Source organism: Hyperoodon ampullatus (genome assembly GCF_949752795.1).
Source record: "Hyperoodon ampullatus genome assembly, chromosome: 5".
In the NCBI taxonomy this organism is placed as follows: Eukaryota; Metazoa; Chordata; class Mammalia; order Artiodactyla; family Ziphiidae; genus Hyperoodon; species Hyperoodon ampullatus.
In genome coordinates, this window is record NC_136918.1 from 18,208,757 (window position 1) to 18,230,936 (window position 22,180).

The 22,180-nt window shown below is 35.5% G+C and overlaps 1 protein-coding gene across 17 annotated transcripts in view; it reads left to right on the forward strand.

Annotated features, from left to right (window-relative positions):
• MBNL1 (muscleblind like splicing regulator 1) overlaps nucleotides 1-22,180 on the forward strand; it is a gene marked incomplete at both ends in the record, with an annotated part of 141,495 nt that overhangs the window by 22,599 nt on the left and 96,716 nt on the right. The gene's annotated exons all lie outside the window — the stretch shown is intronic.

Here is a 22,180-nt window from a genome sequence, read left to right on the forward strand (position 1 = left end):
TCCTTATCAGTATCATTCAACCCCTTTTATATGATAGGTAGGTTGCAAGGCACAGGGTATGCAAAAATAATCCCCGGCCCCTCCTTTTGGTTGCAATGACTGTTGCTGACCCAAATCAAATAGTTTCCTTAAACTGTGCTTTCATTTTTCCACTTCTCTAGTTAGAAATAAATCCTCTTGTGTGCTCCCTGAGGGAGGAATAGTTTAGCAGGGAATCACTTACTAATTACTGTTCATTAATCACATAGAAAGAATACTTTTTTTAATGTCAACTCTGTCATTCATATAAAATGTATGTTTCCTTGAGGAACCTCTATGAATTACTTGTTCATCCTCTTTGCCTTTCATATATTTCATTATACTCCTTAGGAGCTCAATAATTTCAAATATAAATTGTCTATTCCTTATATACAAGAGTCCTGTAAATAACAGAGATAGTGGCACCTTTTCTTTGATTTACTTGTTATCTCCTGGTCATATGATTAGCCTGTTAATTTAACTCTCTACCTGTACAGCTTGTTGAAAGCTGCAGCCAATGGAGTGCTGGGACTGGCTTACATAAGACCTGTTCCCAACTCCAGGTTAAGTGATGTCGTATTGGCAGCTTAAAATTGGCCATGGTAGGAGGATTTACACTGTGGAAATTGGCAAATGCTACAATGCCCTCCCCAGAGAGCTACTTCTTAAACACTTAGCAGCACCCACTGTTTATAGAATTGTCTCTTCTTTTTTAAAAAATTGTTTGACCATATGGAATATCCATGTAGAATTTTATTTCCAGATATTTTCTTTCTCTGCTGTTTTATTTATTTCCAGATTTTTTCTTTCTATACCACTTGCCAGTTGAGTGACTGGGCAGGTTACTTAGCCTTTCTGTGCCCCAGTGTCCTTATCTGTATGGGGGGGGATAGTAATAGTACCCACCCTGGGATTGATGTGAGGTTGAGTAAGAAGTACGCTTATCTCAGTATATTAGCAAAATGCCTGATGTACAATGAGCACTCAAGTAGTGTTACCATTTATCTCTCTGTACTTTAATTAATAGATATTTATTGATCCCTTACTAAGTACTTTGCATTTTTCTGAGTCCAGTGGGTCATTGATTGAGACTCAGTGCCTCTAACAATGAGTGTTAGCCATAGTGCCCTGTGGTAAAAGCCTTCCTCTTTTGCTCCTCCAACCGAATGTCCTCTATCTTTGTTTGTGTTGTTGTTGTTGTTTCTTTCTGCTGAGAACTCTTTTCTTCCTATATGAGTTTTACAGACTTTTTTCATATTTAGATTTAGTTTAGACATGACCTCCTCTAGGAAGCTTCTCCTCACCCCAGCCCTGGCCATGCTATTGTCCTGCCTTCTCGTTTCTGTAATGCACCCAATTCATATCTCTATAACTGTCTTTGGCACATTAATCATAATTATGCATCTCCCTCCCTCTCTGGATTTGAGTCCATGGCCTGTGACTTACCACCTTTGTGTTCTCGTCATTTAGTGAAATACTTGTTACATAGTAGACCCCATAGAAGAAGATCAAATGGTTGTTGGTTGAAGGAATAAGCTAGAGACTTTGCTCATAAAGACCTTATTACTTGGTTGAAAAGAGATGATAATATACACATGTGACATGAAGGTGAACAAGGAAGCATTTTAATAATATATCTATATTTGTATAGATATAAATTAAGTTTACAAGTTATTTTCATATATACATTATCTTGAAGTAGGAAAGATCATTTTTTTCCCTGTTACAGATACAGATATTTATGTTCACAGATATAAATGAATTGAGTTAGGTCAGCCAGATCAGATTTTAAGAAGCAAAGCCTAGCTTGTCAACCAGGTTTTGTGATTCTGAGTTAAAAATATAAGAGAAAGTTTGGTTATTCTTCTAGACAGTAACAACTCGTTCTCTTTTGCTTTCCTTTTTTTTTTTTTTTTTTTGTAGCTTTTAAAAATTATTGTGTTAATTTTTAAACATACACAAAATTAGAGAAACACTGTAACAACTTCTGTGTATGTATCAATCTGCATTTTCTATGGATGTATCCATGTGAACATTCTGTGAACATTTTGTCCATCTTGTTTCATGTATTACTTTCCACATACCTTTTGTTCCTGATGTATTTTAAAGCAAATCTCAGACATCCTGTCCTATCAGTTTACTTGTATGTATGTAGGAACTTTATGTGTTAAGAACTTGTTTTAAATATAACTTGTTTTAAATATAACTCTATTTCCAAATCTATCAGTATCGACAATAATTTCATTATATCACTTTTTTTGTTTCTTTTTTTATATCTGAATTTTATTATTTTTTTTATACAGCAGGCTCTTATTAGTCATCCATTTTATACACATCAGTGTATACATGTCAATCCCAATCTCCCAATTCATCCCATCCCCCCCACCCTCCCTGCCGCTTTCCCCCTTGGTGTCCATACGTCGTTTGTTCTCTACATCTGTGTCTCTGTTTCTGCCCTACAAACTGGTTCATCTGTACCATTTTTCTAGGTTCCACATATATGCATTAATATACGATATTTGTTTTTCTCTTTCTGACTTACTTCACTCTGTATGACAGTCTCTAGGTCCATCCACGTCTGTACAAATGACCCAATTTCGTTCCTTTTTATGGCTGAGTAATATTCCATTGTATATATGTACCACATCTTCTTTATCCATTTGTCTGTCGATGGGCATTTCGGTTGCTTCCATGACCCGGCTATTGTAAACAGTGCTGCAATGAACATTGGGGTGCATGTGTCTTTTTGAATTATGGTTTTCTCTGGGTATATGCCCAGTAGTGGGATTGCTGGGTCATATGGTCATTATATCACTTAATTCCCACTTTACATTCAACTTTTCCCAGTTGTCACAGCACATCTTTTTTACAGGTAGATTGCTCAAATGAGCATCTAAATAAAATTGTCAGATGTGCATCTAAACAACATCTATTTGGATTTTATGTCTTTTAAGATTCTTTTAATCTATGATAATTCCTGCTTCTTCCCCACTCCCCCACCCCATGTCTTTATTAGTTGAAAAAATCAGGTCATTGTCCTGGAGAACATCTGAGATTCTGAATTTAGCTAATTGCTTCCCTATGGTATTATTTAGTTTGTTCCTCTATCACCCTTATTTTCTGTAGACAAGAAATTAAAGCTAGAATTGAGTTTAATTTTAGTGCCACTTACTGTTATTTGGTGAGAATACTTCCCAGATGGTGCTGTGTACTTTCAATTGCATCCCATCAGGAGGGAATAATTTCATTTCTCTCCACTTCTAATGATGCTGAAATCTATCAGTAAGTTCAGGTGAGCCTGAGCCAATTCCTATAAAATTCTCCATCAAAATTGGATCCAGTGGTTTCACTGCATTGTCGATCATTTCATAGCGCCATGATTTTGTTAGGGGTTGCAAAACGATGACTTTTAACTATATTATTCCTGCTGCATTTATTATCTGGAATTTTTCTGTAAAGAGCTTTTCCTTAGTATCTAATTGGCAACTCCACAATACAGTTTATAGCAAAAAGATGGAGAAACTGCATGACTTTTTATTTACCAATTTTCAGAATCAGACATTAACTTCTAATATAAGATCTAAATATAGTTATAGTATAGTTATTCAAAGGATTCTAACAGATTTTTACAAAATTTCCCTTGAGGAAATTCTTTGGATTATTTCTCCTAATCTTTTTTTTTGATGAATGCATTTTGGTAACATTACTTCCCATGGGAAGTTCCCTTTCCCTCCTTTTTTGTTTACCATAAATATACCTCTATATGATTGAATCTATTCACTCAGAAGATATGTATTGATCATCTTTTTCTCTGGTAACACCGTGCTAGGCTAGCTACTAGGGGTGTAGACACTAGCCCTGCTTTTTCACAGAATATATACTTTGGGTTTTTCTTCTACTCATAATATGATATGATTTAAAAAAATAAACATGTATATGAATCTGTTTCTGCTTACTATCATATTTGGTGTCCTATTTATACATTTTAATGAACAATATTTTTAGCTGAATTTAGAGACCCTGGCCCTGGTGTCTAAAATAGGAACAATAAAGAGATTTCAAAGTTAAGTTGTGACTGCTGACCCAAAGAAAAATGAAGTATCTCCACACAGGGCACTGTATGTGACAAATGAGGAAGTTTTAATTTTTATTATTTGGAAAGGTAAGGAGAGGGAGTAATGGGGACCTCCCCCAGACAAAAGTGAGTGGTAAGATCCTGTGCTATTTTAATATAAGCAAATATTTGAACTTAATTTGACTTCTATTTTCAGGAACCGAGGGTAACATTTTATGGCTGTCTTTATCTCCTATAATTAAAATGTGTTTTGTCAGGATTTTTTAAGGCATTTTTGGATTTTAGAAAACACACAACTTCTAAAGCTTTGTGAACATCTTCTTGTATGAATAGCCAGTGTAAATGGGACTAGTAAGACACTCCTTTCTCTAAGGGATTCAATCCGTGACTGTGAGATAGTGAATATGATTTAATGTTGAATTCACCAGAAAAATGTATTATGTAAACCTGAGGCTATAATTTATATTGTTTTGTTAGACATGTGATACTAATGTTGTAAAATTTTAGATTATATTATTTAAATGAGCATTGTAATTCTAAAACTCTTCTCAGATCTACTCTTTTACTCATGTTCAGACAGTATGAGATAGCTGTTATGATTATTTGAAATTAGGGTAAAAGGCAGACTCTTGGCATATCATTAAAAGTATTTTTTGCAGTTGAAAATCAGAAAGATAGAGAAATTTTACATTCTGCTTATGAGTCTATGCTAATGTGTTTTATGATGTTATGGAGACGTGTGGGGAGGCAAGAGATTTCTAAAAGCAGTGATATTAGGTTTGCTTTCTAGCACCTACCTTATCAGGAAATTTGAAAGGAAACAAAAAACTAAGCATTGTGATATCTGGTAACTGAAGATTAAGCTGACTTGACTTTGAAGATCAAAATTGCTGTTTATATTATGTCAATTGAAAGAATAGTTGCATTTTTGACTTGAGGAAATAGCTTAATCTGAATAGCACGAAAGTTGACCAAAAAGTCTGCTCATCCATAAATATTGACTGTTTTAATCTGTAGAAAATGGAAGGCTAGCAACAAGTATATAGTAGTAAACTTCTAAAAGGAGTTGGTGAAAAGTAAATGTTACGCAACATGAAAAGGATACCAGGGGAAAAATTGACAGAGTAGAATAACAGGAAGATTAGTCATTTCTGGAAGGAAAAAAAAAGTGGGGAGCGGGGGAAGAAATATTTTAAACAGGAAGGTGGAACTGGAAGTACCAGTGGTAACAAACAGGAGCTCATTAGAGGGCGAAACTGGGCTTTAAAAAAAAAGGGATAATACTGGTCGCATGTAATTACAACATATATAGTCTTTATGTTAACAACAAACAAAAACACAAGTGGGGAAATTTTTCTGTTAGGGATTAAGAGAACCCTGTAGAAATAAAAGAATGATGTTTACTCCTTGGCTGAGCTGACTTGGCTTAGGTCAGACAGCACTGTCCAAGTGCATAAAGAAAATGGCTTTCTTTTAAAACAAACAAATGTTCTACTGTTTTCAAGTGTTGGGCAAAATAAAAGCATTCTGGACATATTAAAATATATAAGCTACTTGGTTTGAAATAATTTTCACTTATATATTTACTTATCTGAAGTAAACAGTAAACTGAAGGAGTAGCAATCTCCAAATACTTTAAGAATTATTTCTATAAATTCTCGAAAGTATAAATTTTAACACTATATATCAAATGAAATATATATAACAGTCCCTATGACAGAAAACAGGAAAACCACAAGTATGCGCGCGCGCGTGTGTGTGTGTTGGTGAAATCCTATTAATCCCTAATTTCTATTAGGGGCATTCATGGAACAGCTTTTGTTGGATACATTTTTCAACCTCTCTGAGTGTTCTCACCTGTCAAAGGGGAATAATAATACACCTGCCTCAGAGTTGTGTAATGAGGATTAAATGCACTGGTAGACACAGACCCGGAAGTGGCATTTTGTTTTTCTAATTTTAATCCTGTGTCCATATATTGAACACAGGCTTGTGTGACGCATTTCCAACTAACCAACTAACACATGGGAAGATGTACAGTTGCGGTAGAAGCTCTTACTGATGCCTTGATACTTAAAATGTCATATGATAGGTTACAGATGTATCTATACTTGACAAATATGACACTGTTACTTCCCTTGGCCATTCCTTAGTAACTACAGTAAACAATAAATTACATAAAAATTACTGAGAAAGTAGATATCTCTAAGGTTATATAAGCAGGGCATCAGGACAAAATTTGCTTATTCTCCTATATGGAAAAAATATGCTATTATTATTAAAATGCAGAAAATGGCTTATGTATATTGAAATAAAGGTATCAAATTAATGTAATTTAGAGACCCAAGAGTACTGTTATTTTATGCAACTATATGGGACATATTCTGTATCATTGCATTCATAGAAATGCGTTATACAGTCAGGTAAGCATTTCCTGTTGATTTTATGATAAATTGCAATATTTTCATGGCACATGTGCACATACTTCCTGAGGTAAACTCTAATTCCAGCACAAAATAACCAGTTTGCAGTAACACCAAATACTGCTAAAAAGTTCTCTCTCTTTCTCCCTCTCTCCTCTCTACCTTTCTCTTCTCTCCTCCCTCTCTCCCCCTCTCCACCCTTACCCACACAAATGTAGACACTCCCCCCCCCCACACACACACACACTCCCAGGCATAACTGCATAGGAAATGTTTAGTTTCCAAACTCCAGAAAACAAACCTTATCTCAAACACTGAAACTCCTTCCTTTTCCTGGTTTGGAAACACTAAGTCATACTTGTAGATTTTCTTTAGCCAGCATTTAGGTTTATTTAAAGCATAAAGTTGTGAGGACAAAATGACTCAGAAATTTGTAATGCACAATTAAAGCTTTTCACTTTTAGATCACCAGTTCATATCTAGCCGACTTAGTGTTAGTTAAGGATTGGTTACAGTTGGTGCATTGTTTAGTTTCCAGAAGAAGCTGGGAAGCTCACTGCAACTCCTCCTGTTCTGATCTGTGAACGGGCTAGAATTGATGCTTATTAACATATTTCTTTGCAGATAAAGCCAAGTTCAAGGAATTAAATAAAAGAGAGTAGACCCAGTAGGAGTTGATGAATAAGAAGCAGTTAATTTATTCATCTACAAATATAATGTCTATTGACTGATATCTTTCTAAAAGTAGTGTATTAAAATGATCAGAATCATATTTCTGTGTTTTTAATTACAGCATCATTAACAGCAAGAAGTAAGAACTGTAACTTCAATAGATAAGTCAAACAATGAATATATACATACATATGCTCGTATAAAATTTGGACAACTTCATAAATGAGTCATGATCTTCCTAGTCTATCACTTAGTAGTGCCAAGGTCATAAAATTATTTGTTATGCTCTGCCTTATGTAAAAGCCTATGGAATTATTATTTTTTTTCTCACCCCAAAAATTCCAGAATGTGTTTTTGAAACATTTTTGAATAGCTTTTGTGTTAATTCAGTGTTAACATTGGACACTGAGATAAATTTAGATCTTGGTGTCAGCCAGAGTAAATCAAGCTTATGTGGGTACAGTATGTAATACCACTTCCCAAGGAATTCTACAGAGAAGGCAGTTGTCTAGAAATGGGGTAAGGAATTGTCATCTTCCTCCTATGGAAACTTTTGATTGTAAAAATAATTGAGAGTAAATAGACTCCAGTGCATCACCTCAAGCTATGCCACATGGGTATGTAAATTTCTCTCTGCTAAATGTCACCAAATGGCTGCATTTCTTACAGCTGGTGGCTAAATTCTGACAGAGGATAGACACCTTTACCATAACTGTATTTTCTCTCTGAACTTTTCATGGATTCTCATGGTAATTTATGTCAGGTTAAAGCCAAAAAAGCTAAAGCTAGCCAAAATTCATCCTGAGAGTTAGGCTTTGCTGCTACATTAAAGAAATAACTTGGTCTCAGTATTCTTCATTGGTTTTTTCAGACTTACACTTGGGACCCTAGGTGCTTGATTTGAGTTGTCTGACATTCCCCAGATGGCTTTGTGTCCTTAAGAACTAATTCAAAGAAGGTCATTTCAGCTGCTGAATATTCAAGGAAGTGTCTTGGTGCAAGGTTCATTGCAGCCAGCCTCAAGGGATGAACCTTGGATTTCTGAAGCTTCCTCTAAGCTCACAATTATTGTCTTGGCCCTGCACATAATTACATTTATTTGCCAATGATGGGAATAAAATATAAATATGACCGTCAGCAATGGTAATTCCCCAAAACAGAATGACTGACACTGTGAAGATAATAATGTTACTGTCCTGTTAGTGCCTCTGAAGATACGATATATTGGAATAAAATGTGAAAGCTGAATTTGCCCTTGACTTTTTAAAATCTGAGAATCACATAAAATATTTGCTAATTCCTTAAGTTAGTAAGCATCATGAAGGAAAATGATAGAATTGTGTATTGTATAAGCTCATGTACTTTATACATATGTTTTTGAAAAGAGACGGGATAACAGATCCTCCTTCCACCAGGGTTCTGGCCAGACCTGACTTTTTTTTTTTTTTTTTTTGCGGTACGCGGACCTCTCACTGCTGTGGCCTCTCCCATTGCGGAGCACAGGCTCTGGACGCGCAGGCTCAGAGGCCATGGCTCACGGGCCCAGCTGCTCCGCGGCACGTGGGACCCTCCCGGACCGGGGCATGAACCCGTGTCCCCTGCATCAGCAGGTGGACTCTCAACCACTGCGCCACCAGGGAAGCCCGACCTGACATTTCTTATCCCCTTTCTTTAAGAGTCTAACATGCAGTCAGCTTTCAGGAGGCAGTAGAGGGTAGGTGTAGGCACAAAACCACAATTTCAGGCGCTGCATTCCCTGGATCCAAAGTTTACATTTGCTGCTTAGTAGTCCTATGACCTTTGGCGACTTCCTTAACATTCTTACCCCACTAAATAGGAGTGTATTTACCTCACTGGGTTGTTTTGAATCTTGAAGAAATTAATACATGCAAAGGACTTATGGAATTTTAGGGCACACAGTAAGTACTGTATACATATTAGCTATTTAGGTAAACTTGCAGTACAGAAATAAATGAAAACCAGAACTGAGGCTGCAGTTTTAACAAGATGTTTAAGAGCTCCAGGTCTGGAACTGTACAACCTGGGTTCAAATCACTTTCGAGCCCTGTGACCTTAAACTTGTGACATAACTTGTCTGAGCCTCAGTTTTCTCATTTGCAAAATGGGGCCGTAATAATACCTGATCTGCAGTTGCTGTGAAGATTAAACGGGATAACACATGTAAAGTACTGAGTGCCTGGCACTACTTGAGTATGTGATATGTGTTAACTACTGTTCTGATTTTTATTTTGATGTTGAAGTGAACACATGAAGTATTAATACACGAGCAACGTGTTATACTCAGAATCTGTGTATGTAGGGTTTCAGTTTTGCTAATGAGAATTGTTACTTTCTACTGTGCAGAGAACACATGCCTTGGAGTTTATAATTATTTTCTAATTATTAGGAAAATAATAATCTGGTTTTCACTTATCCTTTGTTGGACTGTTTAGATTTTTTTAAAAAAATCTGTAGATGCTTTTTTTAACCTGTAGGATTTGAGCTCTGGATGAATCAGTTAAGTAAAGTAAATGCTTTGTTAGTGATGTTACCTTCTCTTTGTCCAGCCATATTCTAGCCACTCATTAAGTTGAACACCCCTGGGAAGAAAAGCAACTCATCAATAACATCAAAAAGGGAGTGAAAGATAGAGGGAGAGAAGACGTTGCTTCTGTAAAATAAAGTTCATGAGACCTGATATTTCGCCATCTGTTGGGAGTGTTGTAAAGATTATGAAAACATTAGCATTTGTAAAACATGATTCTGTGCCAGGAAGGCAGATCGAATATTATGAAAGAAATGACCAAAATTGCATGATGGCATTTGTTTCATATGGTAACATCCATTTTTTCATTAACAGGAAATTTTAGGGCAGTCTGCCTGCTTCTTAGGAGTGGGAAAGGTGAATGAAAATTTAAAAAGGTTTCATCAAGGCTTCCTTATGATAAAGTAAATCTTTAAGAATGTTTTCCATAGAATTAGAAACTTAGAATTTCATAGTAACAGTGTATTTATCACCTTGTTTGGGGAGCAGACTTAAAGCATGATCACAGGAAAACACCTGTTTTGACACACTGTGGGGAAGGTGCAAACATATGGGCAAACTCTGTCTAGGTGTAGAGTATACAAGAGTGCTTTGGCTAGCATCCTGCAAGGAGTTGGGTCTCAACGGTCTGCTTCTGCTGCTGCTGCTGCTGCTAATATTGCTGGGAAGGAAAAGTGGCTGACCTGGCATATCCTTTACTCTTGGTGCTGCAGCAGTCACTCAGGAAATGTGGTTTAAGGGAACCTTCTGGATCCTTTTCATGGCACCATGGCAAGAAGAAGCCGTATCTTATCTATTGAAGATAAAGCATGGAGTTGGCTAATGGATGCTGGTGAGTGACTAAGGCAACTGGGGAGCCAGTTTACTAAGATACCTTTGGGCAGGTTCGCTCTCTCAAGGACTGAGGTGGTGTCCATGGGAAAATGGCATCTGATAATCTGAATATCAGAACATTGTTTTAGAAAGGAATCATAGTTTTAACACTGGTGACCTGATCTGTGATCCTGTGTGTGTTCCATAAATAAACATATTTATTTCCAGCTTTACTACCTGAAGATACTAATCCTGAAGTTTGTTAGCTAGCTCAGTATATGGAGTATAGTTTCCCATGTAATTTCTCAGGCAGTATTTAATCTTCATTCTTGTTTTTCACTTGACCCACAGTGATTTAAAAAAAAATGACTTTCTAGTATATGAAAGCAATTATTTTCCCTTTCAATTCTAAATGAGCCCCTCCTTTTTTTTCAGCACAATAGAGTATAGAATTTTAAATTAAGAGATTATTTAATACACAAATTCTTGCCAGGAATATTCTTTTCAATTCAAGATAATTATGTAAGCAAATTAGTAAGATATTGTTTATATTAGTCAGATGGTTGCACAGGATGAATCTTTGACATTAGCAATAAAGAAACTTCATTGCTAATGTATTTATCTACCAACACAAGGTATAATAGTTTCCTCGAGCAAGTTTCTTCATTGGTAAAACGAATAATTTGAATGAGCTCTCTCAATTTTTCTCACTCCAAAATATTCTCCTCTAAAATTTCCTTATCCCAAAGCAGCAGCCATTTGTGATAAGCCTACTATGAGATTTGAAATACATACATATCTCTTCCACCTTATAATTTATAACAGAGATGAATATGTGCCAATTTATAGTTCACCTGTGTCTTTCATTAAAAGATTGGAAGATGCAGAAATATCAAGTTTTCCATAGAGGTATAGACCAAGTTTTTCTAGAATAATTAATCTATGATTAATAGGTATTCCATGAAAAATGTTGACAATCAAGTTTAGGAATTTTCAGGAGCATAATAAAGGTTCTGACAAGCCATGTAAGAAGACCCCTGTTTAACTTTAATTTTTAAGAACTCTATTTGACCATAACCCGCCTCCACCCCCACCCCCACCCCCATGCTTCTGAGAAGTGCCTTTTCACATGTGGCACCACTATTCAGCCAGTAAATATGTACTGAGCCCCTACTATGTTGCCAGGTTAACTAGGTGCAGGGATACAGTTGTAAGCACCTTTGTCAAAAATTTCTCCCTTTGTGATGCTTAACAACAGAGAAACACTGATTTAGATTATCTCATTACTTTAGGAAGATACTTTAGTAGCAATGTAATGTTTATTTTTAAAAAGCTAGCACCGATTTTTCTATTTTCACTGACAATCCTGACATACCATTCTGTCTGAAGAGCTTTATAATTGAATGGACTCCACCATTTCAACTGGCAACATTAATTCAGTCTCTTATCTTCTCTTCCACATTTTTTTGTTTGTATGTTTTAGTTTTTGTTGTTTAGATTGTTGAAACTGATTTTCATGAGTGAGCTTGAGAACAGAGGTCAGAAAACAAACTGTAATTGATTTTTTTAACATATTATTTAAAGTCAGACTTATTACACTAAAAAAAAAGCTCAGCTTCCATTTAGTTTCTACCATAGGGACTCCATTTTTCGTTATGCAGACCTATCATTGACATGATTGTGTTTTAAAAAATTAAGTTTTAGTTCAAACCACATCTACACTTAGGCACTGTTTATACAGTAAAAGTATTTTTAAAGGGAAATTCAGATTCCTCATCCTCTTATAAAATCTCAATTCTCTCAAATTTAAAATACTAGCTGCCTGGGCAGTACTTACTATTTTGTAGTTTAAGGATTATTTCATTTTATAAAAATATCTGACCCATAGCGACTTCCTGGACATAAGTGAGTTCACCCAAGCAAGAGCTGCTTTTATTGTACAGGTTATTAACATAATATATACAACATAACATAACCACATGTATATGAGGTGAGGGATGGAAGTCAACCTTTCCCAACACTCGTTATTTGACACCAAGTAAAATAGATTATTATCACTGTTCTAGTTAACCTGAACTTAATATATATGTTAAGTAAATACCTGAAATCAAGAATTACACACACAGAATGGCCATTAGGCAGTAAAGTTTCTTTTCATTTAACTCTAAAACAATATAAAATACTATGCATGGTTAATTTGCTTCTAGTCTTGAAAAAGTGACAGTTCCTAAATGAGCCTGATCATTTTAATTTTGATTCATATTAGGGATGATTAAAGTTCTGTCAGAGTTTATATTTGGTCCCTGGCTTGATTTTACCCAGCTCATTAAAGCAAAATTGTCTTAGGGTCTGTCTCTTGTAGCTGTTTAATACTTAATATTCAGCTGGCTCCTCAAGATAAGTTCCTGAGGGTTTGTGAGAAGTTGAAGAGCTGCGAATAGCGGTTAATAAGCTATAAGCATCTCCATGGAAAATAGAACCTCGCGAAGCCCAGATTTAGGAGAATCTTAGTGAGTAGTTATCTGACAATGCATTAAAACCTAATAAGTTCATCTCATTTTTCTTTCTTCCTCCTTTTTTTCTCTTTTTTTTTCCATCTCTCCGTCTACTCATCTCTGAACACTCTTTGTCCATTTCCTTTTCTTCTTCATATTCTTCTTCTCTCATCTCATGAACTCCTTCCGTCTCCCTCATCTGATTGTAATAGAAAGTGATGTATTTGATAAAACGTGTGTTGTATTTAAAAAACAGTTTTAATGATTTCTCCATTTAAAAATCAACTGAGTTTAACCTTCTCTCTGTCTTTTCATTTTCTCCTCCCATAATGGACAACTTTGCCTTTTAACTTCTGTTGCCTTGTGGATCAGCACTCTGTGACTTTTTATATTTGTCAATTCCCTTATCTTAATGTAAATATTATAGTGAGGGGATTTAGGAATTTTATGCCACTCATTAGATTTTTAACCTCAAATCTAGTAGGCATACTATAATATGTCTTCCTTCCTTTTCTTTCTAGAACTAGAGCTCCATATCCCCCCTCAACTGTGTTTTTGGCTGTCTGTGGGATGCTAGAATGGCCTATCTCCATGTATTTTGTTGCATTTTGCCCTTGCTTCTTGTGTTCTGTCGGGGAATTTTGATGATTCTTTCCAAGTGCCACTTGAGCTCTCTGCTAGTTGTTCCCGTTCCCTTGTTCTCTTAGGGTCTTGTGCTGTGTGGTCATGTCTCCACTTCCTTGGCTCTGTCCAGTGACAGACCCTTGGGTTCCCTGATGGCTGCCTCTAAACCCTTGTGAGGGCAGGAATATTCCTCCCCCTGCTGCTACGATTGAGCGCCCTGTGCGTGCTGGGTACCACATTGCCCTCTACACTTGCTTTCAGTTGTTAAGGCTTCCCAAGCTTTGGCTGTGGCTCAGTGATCCTGCTGTCAAAACCCTGAAGCTTTCCTAGTCTCGACACTCAGTGGTAGCAGCAGGTGTTGGGATTTCTCCAAGCCCCTAAGACCCTGGGAGCAACAGAATGGCCGTTTGACATAGACCTCAGGAGTTTTCAAAGCACCAAGAAACCTCTCCAGAAGATATGTAAAGGTAAGATACTGATTTCTCTAGGAAGCTGTTTTAAAAGCTAAAAAACCTACAGCCATTAATTTAACATAGACTCCATAGCTAGAGTATCCTTGGGCAACTCTGTATCTGATGATAGAGCCAAAACAAAACACTTCTTTTAGGAATTTGGTGTGATAATTGCATTTCTCTTTGATTTTATCTAGATTAAATTTGGCATTGAATAGATTTTTTAAAATATTTTTTCCATTCTTTGAAGTGGAATTCATGAAGCACCTTTTGGCTTTGTGTATCTTGTCAGAAGAATCTTGCTGAGAATTGAAACAGTTAAAAATAAATTAGAAATTATTTATTTTTCCAAATGCCTGTATTTTATTTACCTCTCCATTCATGTTTAAAACCAGAAACAAACATGAAATGATTATATCCTCAAATTCTTCAAACTCAAATTCCTATGTCCATAGTTAATTCAGAAGGAATGGGAAAGGCAGCTCAGATCTTGGTAGTGCTAGAATACGTTATTGTCCGTTGTCAAAAATACTGCTTGGCATTCTAAATATAGCAGTCTCTTTTCTTTTAGGATTTAAGTTCAGGTTTTGTTGTTTTTTTCTTTTAAAGGGGATTATTTCCCTGCGCCTGTTTCTTGGGGGAAAAATTTTATTCCATTTGCTTGTAAAAACCAGGATGAAAGGTGCACATGGGGTGTTGGTGTGTGTCTATGAGGGCTGGGAGGGAGCACAGCAGCATCTCAGAGTGAAGGACCCAAATCATCTCTTCAGCATGAATAGCTTTTGTGGCAACTGTTACTTACTTATAACCTTTATTCTTTACTCTGCCTCCATTCATAGACATTATTCTGGGAAATGTTATTAACACACCTCTTCTAATATGAGATCTTTGGCGGCCTTACTATCAATTCATGTCTTCTTTTTTCTCCCTTTGTTTTCTTTTCAATAAGGACTTAATCTCTTAATGATTCCCTATGGTTGGAATCAAGGCTATTATTAGCTTACTGTCACCTTGAAACACTTTCATCTCAATAACCAAAAAGGTAACAGGTTTTAAAAATGAAAAAGAAGAATGTTGACTAATAGCTGTACAAAACGAAAATGAAGATTTATCTTTGATAGTGCTTATTTTAGCATGCTTATTTTTAAAACTAAAAGATGTTCAACAAAGTATTTTATTTACACTTGCAAATATCCAAGTTTTATTCCCTCTAGACCTCGAAGCATAAGTAAATGGAATGTTTTGCTGTCTTTCTAGTGCATCAAATTGAGTAATTGATTTCATTTGTAAAAATAGAAAAGGGAAATTTTAATACTTTGATTCTTAACATTTATAATGCGTTTACTGTTTTAAAAAATGTATGGTACAGTCTCAAGGTAGGAGTTTGCATTATTCTCAAGTTGGCTTGTAGAGTGCTTTTTCCCTGTTTTATTTATCTAGAATTCTTATATTCTTCTGGGACAAGAAATGAAACAGAATATGTATATATATATATATATATATATATATAGTTACATATATATAACATTTTATGTATATATATAATTTTAAAATGATTTAATTAAGTGTTAAGACAGAATGATAGATTGAACTTATTATGGCCATTTATAAAATTACCTTACAATTTTAAAATTACTTTAAAAATATTTTTAGTGGAGCACAATTAATGATATTCATTGTATTTAATGTTCAATGGAAAAAGTAACTTCATATAAGCAGGACACAATATAGTAATATTGATAGTTTAGTGATGACTTTTTTAAGGCATATAGAAAATGTACATATCATAAAATAGCGGTACCATGAAGATCTTAGCAGCTAGCTGAATAGAATAAGTAATAGTAATAAGTAAATACATAGAATAAATAATAGAGTGACTTTTTTGGCAATAAGGAAACAGAGGACCAGTAATTCACAGTTTCTTAAGCCCAGAGCCAAGACCAGAATCCAAGTCACTGAATTCTAACCCAGTGCATTTGCCTCTATGTGATTCTGTTTCTTAAACTTGCAATACATTTGAGGGGCCAGTTTGCCAGTGTCAGCAGAGCAGTGAATGGATTCTAGGAATTGAAGAGATGTTCTTCAGTATTAAGAGTTTCTGAGCATGGCTGATAAACATGGGCTCACTTCCACAATGTAGCATGATTGAGGCCTTTAGAATGTCTTTTTTATTTCTTGTCTTGTTTAGTGTGGCTTTCATTATATTAGGATTTTGAAAAGTACATTGGAAGGATCATTAAAATATTTTAGTTTGATGAGAGTATAGAACTTCTGGCATGTCATTTATTTCAGTTTATGATCATGTAAATTTGGCAATTTTGTGAAAATTTAAATTCTTAGAGTTGAAAAGATTGTTCAAGTATAGGCAGTATATTTTCTGCTTCTAAGCAAAAATTTTAATTGGCTTTCATTGTTTCCAAAATTAAAAAATTCCTCAACTTGTATTTTTAAAGATACCTGTTTATTTATGGTATCATAAAAGTGGAAAGAATGCACATTCTCTGTAATACAATAATTATATTTGTGTGAAATTATTTGATATATTTATTAATTAAATGCATTCTGGTTGTCTGACTTGGAATATATTACTTCAAAATCCAAATTCTCCTTGACTTTACCATATAGCTATCATCACTTAAATAAGACCATGCTTAGGCTCCTTTAATGTGGTTCTTGGGGAGGTACAAGTGTAATCCAGTCCCTTTGCTTGATGCCCAAGATGCTCACTATCCAAGATGGACCTAGGAGAAAAATGTGTACAAAACTAAGAATATAAACTCTGAATTCTCTTTTTAGAAAGTTCAATTTGAAAAATACTTAAGCATTGGAGTCATTTTGGAATGGGAGTTTGTAAAACTTAACTTTAGAAAAAAATACGAAGTACTTGTTCACTGAAAGTCTTAGAAGTCTTGGGCTAGTTCGCAAAATAAGGTCTGTTTAATCCCAGTCATAACGATCCCGAAGTATTCCTACCATCACTCAGCTCATAAGACTCATACCTCTCAATTCCCACTGGTTCCTATTTTCCATCTATTCCTTGTCCCTTCTTGGAGAGTATGAGAGTTGTTCAGACTGGTGGGCTACGAGCAGAACATTTATAAACGACATTGCGAAATGTCAAATGTGAGCCTTTTATGATATATTTCCTTTGTTGTAACAAATAAATCAAGTTCACAGCCTCATTAGACGTACCCATATAGAAAAGAAAGAAAAAAGCAGAGCTGCCCTTGGTTTGAGCAACTAAAAGGAGGGACAAATCTAGGGAATGATCCCCGATACTAACATTTTTGATACTTTAGGGGAGTTTTACACTGTTCATTATTCATTTTGTTGTGTGGAAATTAAAGTTTATCACATTAGAATTATTCAAGATTAAGCTGTCTCTTTCGTTAATTGTAATTTATTGATTACCTGCTACCTCCAGTGCCATTACAATAATTATCTCATTTATTCTTCACAAAAATACCTGGACGTATGTAGTGTTATTATTTTACCTTTACAGATTAGGAAACTGAGGCTGAGAGAAGTTGAATAACCTGCCCAAGATATCATAACTGAATCCAAGGATTCAAACACAGGTTGTATGGCTCCAGTGTCCATACTCAGAGGTCCTATTCTTTGTCAATTCTGGCAGTGAGTGCTACTTCCTAAATTCAGTACTGCCTCTTTTCATGACCTAGTGCCATCCAGGTGCTCTCTTCTAAACCTCCCAACTCAGTTGGGTCTACGTTCCTCACTGGCTAGTTGACCTTGAAAATGTTGCTTACTGTCTTCTTTCAGTCATAGTCACACTCGCTCTGAAATGTGAGTAAGATCTCCTTGTCTTTTTATGAAGATTTAATTTAATTATTTAATTTAATGAGACAGAATATGCCAAGCACTTAGCCGAGTGGCTAGCATATAGAAAATAGCCAACAAATTGTTGATGCTGTTATGTAACTTTCTCAAGTTCATACAGCTAGAATTCAGACCTAAGTCTGTCTGACTGGAAAACTAAACAAAACAAGAACATATATACACACATATACACTTTCCACAAAGCAACAGCAATAACAACAGTAACCACAAAGCAAAAACTCATGCTTTCTCTGAACTCCGGCACTGTCTCATCCCTAACCATACCTTTTATGATGAATAAATCAAGATGTCATGTATGCTGCTGGGAAAAGTAGCATAGTTTAGTGGTTCAGGGGGAACTCTAGAAGTAAGGCTTCCAAAAATTGGAATTCTAGCTCCATTGCTTGCAAACTGTTTGATATTAGGCAAGTTACATAACCCCTCTACAGTTCTTTACCTATATGTAAAGCTAATAATTATACCATTATTCCATTATGTTGGGTTATTAGAGACAGTAAATGGTTAAAGAGCTCCTCCAATAAATGACTTTTATTAATAATTGATTGAGGTGTACATATTTCTTTTAAAATATAGTATGTTCACAGAATGAGATGCATGGCTTATGAAAATCAGAGATGGGCAGGATCTTGGTGATTAAATGATCTTCCATTCTCTAAGAATTGATATGACTTGCCTGTCAAAGCTATTTTTCCTCAGTAGCAGGCCAGTAGAGAAAGGTGGGGAAAAGTTATCAAAGATCAGAATTGACCCAAATATGGGGTGGTTTTGCCATCAGGAAGGTGGGTGAACTTCTCTCAATTGGGCAGTGTCAGTGACAGGCATCATGGTCACCAGATGGTGGGAATGGTCCTGGTTAAGCAGATGGTAGGTAATATTATCATTCTTGTATTCTTTCCCTTTTGAAACAGAACCCAAACCAGCAGGTGGGGTTAAGTTCTGGAGAGAGAGAGAGTTAACTTGGACTGAGCTGAGTATCAGAGGTTAGCCTTGAACACTAGTCAGAACAGGGACTTGTTGAATTCTTACTGCTTACCTGTCTAGCCTCCTTTACTAGATTCTCAACTCCTTGAGGTTGGGGATGTTTATTGTATTTACTTGCATTGCCTTGCACAGGGTCTCGGAAAAAGTGGACGCTCAATTCATGTTTGACAAATAAAAGACTAGAAGTTTTGGAAATGGGACAGAACTCATTTAAGGATATCATGGTCACCAAAGGGATTGGAAAGCAAGTCTGCCGTGCAGGAAGCCTAGGCTGTCCTGGGGCTCCCTCAGGGACAGAGGGAAGGGTTAAAGCAGATCCTAGAGGTGGGCCAGGGAGCTGAATGTATATAATCTTTGGAATGACAGGTTTGGTGACCTAGCAGAGTTGAAATTGTTAATGTAGCCTGATTAATGAATGTGGGAATAAAATATTTCCAAACTGTTTATAAAACTTTTCAAGCAAGGACATATTTAAAGAATTAAAAGCTATTGGAATCTATTTACATTCATTTTTCATACAGTTAAAAATGATATTTCTGGCATTAAAAACTCAATTTTGGTGCCAGAGACTTGAAGAAAAATATATCTGATGTAAATATATCATTAATGGATATACCCTTACATAAAGAAGTTATCAAAATATGGTTTTAAATATGTAATATTGTAAAATTGTAATTCGTAATGTATGAATAAAATGAAGAGCCCATGCAGATGATGTGAGAAGTCAGAGTGTAATTATAAAAGCTGAAATATTTGTGGGGGATGGTTGGCAAAACTTTGGGGTTTTATTATAAGTTTAACTCCTCTTTTGATGTGTGTTCTCCAAAATAATAAGATGAAAGCATTTTTCAATCAAAGTTTGCATTAAAAACATAAAACATATTAAAAAGAAAATTAACTCTGCTTAGCATTAAACCTAACAATTTATGTTGATACTTAAGTTTTAAGTTGCCATAAAGGTGTTTTTAGGTAAACCAAACAGGTTTGCCCATTATTCGGCATGGTGTATGTAGGCTAGACACATTTGCTTCTTGCATTCACACCCAGGATGTTGCGTGCTGGCACCTGAAGGATGGCTGTTTAGAAAACTTCAGCTGAGAGTTAAAATCAGATCAAATGTTTCCATGAACATTTGTGTCTCTTTAATTTGAAAAAGACCATATGCCACAGTAGTGCTTCTATAATATTAAGATAGTGTGGAACTTTCCAGGGTATCTCAAGAACAAACTTTTAAATCAAGAGCGAAGTTATTTCACATTTTAAAAATTTTGCTTTGGAAAACACACACTGATGTGAAGGTAAACAAAAAATTGAGTCCGAAAATGGAGAAATCATCACTAACACAAGTACGTTATTTTGTGGAAAGTAGGGTCCTTCCCTGCTTTTATTTTCAAATGTGTCTGTAAACTCACCCTCTCTTCCCAGTTTCTCTCTGAATACATAGAGACATATACAGAGATGTATACATAGAGATGGCAATACACACACACACACACACACTTTAGCTTATACCATAAAAGATTTACACCAGAACACAAATTGCAAGATGTTATCTCTGTAATTCTCTTCAATCATTTGCTTTGCTTTTATGGCTGTGCATCACTGAATTATATCTGGGTGTAGCATACTATTTATATGAGGAAACACCCTGACAGTGCTTTTTTTTTTTTTTTTCTGTTTTTCATTTCCTAATGCCTGCTTTAAGTTTATTTTGTCAATTCATCATGTGAGTTTTAATTAGGTAGTAAGTTTGAGATATTATTGAAACCGTATGTAGTAAATAACAAAAGTTAAGCTCATCATAAAATCCTTTACATATGAAATAACTTAGATACCTGAGTATCAGTTTTCTCCTCCCAACCTTTGCCCCGGATGTGTTCTTGGCAGTTTAAACTGCTCTGTTTTACCCTTTTCATAACATAAGAGGCAGTGAGTGGTACAAATAAAATTAGTGGTATCTCTTCCTGAGGAGAGTTTTGCTGTTGGATATAGAAGTGTCAACGCTAAGAGAGAAAATGTAAATAAAGTGAACGGTGCTTGGTAATCGTCACCAATTGTCACTCTTGATTTCCTATCTGGCAGTTGGCCTTTGATGTATGAATTTTTTTAAAGACTTTTGTAATTAAAAAGAAATTTGCTGTATGGAACAAGCCAAACAAATACTTAAAAAACACTGTTTTTATTAAGTTGGACAGCTGTATAGTTAAACCACTACGTATGTATATATATGTATATGTATAATTTATTAGACATAATTTGCAGACACTCTCACACTGTTTCTAAGTAGAATTGCAATTATGCTGGTATAGCTTGGAGGTTAGGAGCATTGGCTCTGGAGCCAGATAACAGATAACTTGGGCTCAAACCCCAGCTCCACTACTTACTGTGTGTTTCCTTGGATAAGTTATTGGACCTCTCTGAGCATCAGATACCCCATCTTTATAATGGAGATAATAATGGGACTATAGGATTGTTTTGAGGATTAAATAAATTAATAAATTTAAACCATTTAGAGCAGTGCCTGGCATACACTAGATATTCAATAAGCTGTTGTTATTATTTTGCTATACTGTCTTGTGACTAGTTTCTAACAGAAGTGGTTATCTAGCCTCCTGTTTTATGATGTAGGGCTGATGGGAACTGACAATGTGAGAAAAAGGTAAAACTTAGAGTCAGCGAGAGTGTTTTCTAGCCAAGAGGTCAACTGCCAGAGGACAAATTCATGCGGTAGTATGGGGTCCAAAACTTAGAAAACTTATGGATGATTGATGGGAGGGAGGTACACTTAAAAATAATCTGAAGTTATGTCATTGGGAGGTGGGGCTTGGCAATAGTGCCCTTTTGGAAGACTTAGAGAATAATCCTCAAATGTGTCCACATCAGTTCTGTATTTCAGTGTCTTATAGTGAGAAATTTTTACCAATATCCATTTAAACCAGTTTCCTTATTCATACCTTTCACATAAATAGGTTAGGTTTATTATTTTTTTTTAATTTTCATTCTTTCCCTTCCTTTCTTCTTGATTTTCTCCATATTGTCCCATCATTTTCCTGAGAAGAGTTTATTTTACAGGGATTAATGCAAGATATTATTTTATGGACTAAACCTGATGACCCTCAGAAGGATGCTGTATTGCAGCATAACCACGTTTTCCTGGGATAGTTCCCATTTCAGTTTTTCTATTAGACTTTGCATTACTGTTCTGAAGTAAGGAAAATACAGGT